The following is a 3944-nucleotide window of genomic DNA, read 5'->3' on the forward strand; positions in this document are numbered from 1 at the left end:
CACTGGCTGTGGGGCTTTTGAGTATTTCCTCTATGGCTGTTTTGAATGGAGATGTGCTGACATTTGAAGATTTAATATTAAAAAAAAATTTCATTAGTGTGCCTTTAGAAATATTTTGGTGGATATTTTATTTAGTTTCACTTGAGAGACAAAGAGGCAGAGAGCATATTCCCCCCTGCTGGTTCACTCCCCACATGCTTTAGAGGGTCAGAGCAAAGGCAGGGCAAGACCAAGCCAGGAGCTCAGTTTGAGTCTTGCCCATGAATGGTAGGAAACCAGCTCTGAGCCATTACTGCTGCCTCCCAGGGTCTACATGAGCAGAAAGTTGGAATCAGGAGTAGAGATGAAATTTGTGTCTAGACACTTTCGTGGTTGGTGGGTGTCTAGCCAACGGCTTATCTACTTGAACAAATGCCTGCCCCACTTACTAGGATGTTTGTATGTTAATTACACATGGGAACACTACTATTTTGGTTGAGTACAAAAATTATTAAAATTAATGTCTACCATTTCCTTTTGCAATGTGGCTAACTTAGAAATGTAAAACTCCCTAAAGGACGTTTCATTTCTGTGGAATAGCCCTGTTTCATGCCTTCTCTGACGGCAAATCCCAAACACAGACCTTGTATCATTTAGATGATAAAACGGCTTCCCTCCCAAGTGAACCTGTGTTGATAAAATAAATAAACGGATTTCAGAGTCTTGGCGATCCCAACCCAATTAAGAGCTGCCTTCTGTCTCTCTTCTTTTCACAGCCAGTTAGGAAAGAAATTGGTCCGAGGAAGGACTTAATGTCTTCCATCAGTGTAACGTCTTGTCTCAGAGCCGAACAGACTTCGATTTTGGCCAGCGGCAGCCTCCAGGTCCTCCCCTTGAGTGCCGTGGCTGTGTGCTAGACTTCCCGGTGGGTGCCCCAGACAACCCGGCAGAGTTGCAGGTGTCCCTTCCATGTGGCTCTTGTGAAGTCAGGCTTTATACTGAGCCTGCAAATTATTTGTTTGACCTGGCTTGCTGCTCAGCTGGATGAGGATGGGGGTCTGACAGGGCCAGCACATTGACTCACCACACCTCACGACCCAACTCCCACACTGATTCCCGGTCCTCAGGGAATGCCAGGTTTCATGCCCAAAGCTGGCTGGCATCTGTGGACCAGCGTCCCGGAGCCTCTCCTCCCTGGGGCCTGGTGACAGAGGCCTGCTTGCCTAAAAGGATTAGGCTGAGCACAGTCAGCTAAGCTTAATGAGTTCAGCGCTAATCTGCTGCCTCAGGTGTCCGCAGGCCCAGGCTTGGCTGGCTTTCTTTGTGATGGGTGTTGCTCATCTGTTCGGACAGACAATGTCACAGCCCTTCTCTCCGCTGCCATTTTTACTGCCCCTCGCCATCTCCGTTTCTATTCTTTTTCTGAAACATGCACGTCTCCCCTCCACTCCTCCTGCCTCGCCTTCTGCTCCCCCGCGATGGCCTTCTCCACGGTCAACTTCAGAACCTACTAGAATGTGAGGCAGGAGGTAGAACGCCGTTCACAAACATCAACACTGGGGAATGGCCGGCATATCCGGAACACTCCAGTTCACAGAATGGAGCTCGCCTGATCTGAAAAAGCAGAGTCTCTTTGCGCATTTCCAGGAGCCAACGTTGACGGGAAGTTCCGCCCTGGATGGGGATTTGATGCACTTCTACCTGATGCTTCCAACATCCAGCTTGACCCAAGCCCATGACTTCCCGTAATACCCTTCTGACTTGGAGAACTATTTCAATTATCATCTGTTAGTACACATCCCCTGGTCAGGGAGCTGGGATGTGTGGAATGTGGGTCCAGTGAAACGAAAGTTGAAACTAAAGTATTGATATTTTATTTAATATAAAAAAACTAATTAATTTGAACAACAATGACAATAACAGAGAGAGAGAGGAAGAGACAGAACAGGGGGAAAGGCGAGAGAGAGAAAGAGAGAGAGAGAGAGAGAGAGAGAGAGAGAGAGAATATCATGTATCTCTTGGTTCACTCCTCAAACGTCTGCAACAACCAGGCCTGACACTTCACGTTTTGTTTATAGTATTAACATTGTCTCTATTTTACGTCAAAGCATCCCATCCTTGAAATTCATTTATTTGTCTGTCAAGTGTCTAATTTTTAAGTTTGTCTCAACTTTCACTGTTATTACTTTCTTCTGTTGGCTTTTGGCAACTACCTTGTGTTCTTTTTCAGACCATTTTAGTTGAATAATTTATGTGTTATTTCTGAGTTATTTTTTATTTATTAGTGCTAAGGGCTTGAAATTGGTAACTTCTCTCTAAGCACTACTTTAATCATGTCCTTAGGTTGGGGGGTAGCCTTTGCATTTATTCAGAATTGTTATTGCTGAAATTTTCTGCAGAAAAGCTCTGAGCTGTCGGTGTGGAAGAGCCATGAACTAAGTTTTCAACTTTCTGCTGTGGCAATGGATGGGAAGAGGGGTGCATTGTGAAACACTCAGGTGAGCTGTCCAAGACTTCCTCCCTGTGATCCCAAGTGTGTCCTGTCCTTTGGGGTTCATCCCTACGCTATCTGTCCCCTTCCATTCTAAAAAGACAGACTTTCACTCTTGAAATGGTCCTTGTCTTCCTGTGTCCTCTCCAGGAATTTAGACTTAATTGTTCCAGTGTAACACTCTTGGCAGGGGTTGGCAGGTTCTTTCCCTTACTTTCAGAGGTCTTAGCTCCTGATCTGGAAGACTCGTGTAACTTTCCTCTGTGTAGCCAGCTGTGAACCCAGGTCTGACCGTGGGTGCTGCTTGTTCCTATTACCCTCACTCTGCCAGCTCCATGTGTTCTTCAAAGATGGTTTAGAGGTTGTGGATGTTATTTCTACGTGTTTCAGTAAGACAGCATTTTCTCACAGGTGTGTCAGTAGTTAAATTTTTGAAGAGAATTTGAAAAGTGCAAGGATTCTTCAAAATTTTCGCAGAACATGCATAGTGAACAAAAACTGCATGAAATTTGAACTTTGTACCCAAATAAATGTCTCTTTCAATTCCATTTTCCTACATTTGCTGGTTCATTCCCTAAAGGTTGGCAACAGCCAGGGCTGCGACAAGCTGAAGTCAGATGTCAGGAACTCCATCTGGAACCCCCGTGTGGATGATAGGGACCCAAGCCCCTATGTCACCCTCCATTGCTTTCTCAGTTGCGTTAGCAATGAGGTATGTAGATGGGAGGCAGAGCATCTGGGACTTCAGGCAACATTCTGATGTGGGATGCCAGTGTTGCAAGTGATAACTTAACCTACTGTGCCACAAAGCTGCCACTCACAAATTTCTGAAGCTTTCTTGTACTTTAAACACAATAAAATGAACCTCCATTTCCAAGTGATCACATTTACGAATTTAATAACAATTGTTGGGGTGAGCATTTGGCAGAGCAGTGGAGTTGCCAGTTGGGGTGCTGACATCTCCTAACGGATGCCTATGTTTGAGTTCCACCTCCAGTTTCCATTCTAGAGCCCTCCTAATGCATGTACTGGAAGACAGGTGAGAGTCCACGTAGTTGGGTCCCTGCCACTCTCATGGGAAACTCAAATTGGCTATTTTGGGTGTTTGGGAAGTAAATCAACAAAGAAGATCTTTTTGTCTCTGTCAATTAAAATAAACAAGTAAATATCTATATAATTTTTTTGTGTGAGAAAGAAAGGCACCCTTTTGGGCTACACATTTTGCCAAGTATATGAACTGAACTTTCATTTCCTAATTATTCAGCAAACTCAGTGACTTTACCTTCCATCAAGCCAGGAGAGTTTATTGGCCAGAGTTGTCCCACTGAAAACCGGAGGTTGGGCAAGGCTAGAAACCAGAGTGCTGCCTTTTGCCCATGTTTGAGGGTCAGAGTCCTTTGCAATCCTGCCTTTGAAAATGTGCTTGTTGGGGCCCAGCACGATGAAAGTCCTCGCCTTGAACGCAATGAGATCC

The sequence above is a fragment of the Ochotona princeps genome, chromosome 11 (genome assembly GCF_030435755.1).
Source record: "Ochotona princeps isolate mOchPri1 chromosome 11, mOchPri1.hap1, whole genome shotgun sequence".
Lineage (NCBI taxonomy): Eukaryota > Metazoa > Chordata > Mammalia > Lagomorpha > Ochotonidae > Ochotona > Ochotona princeps.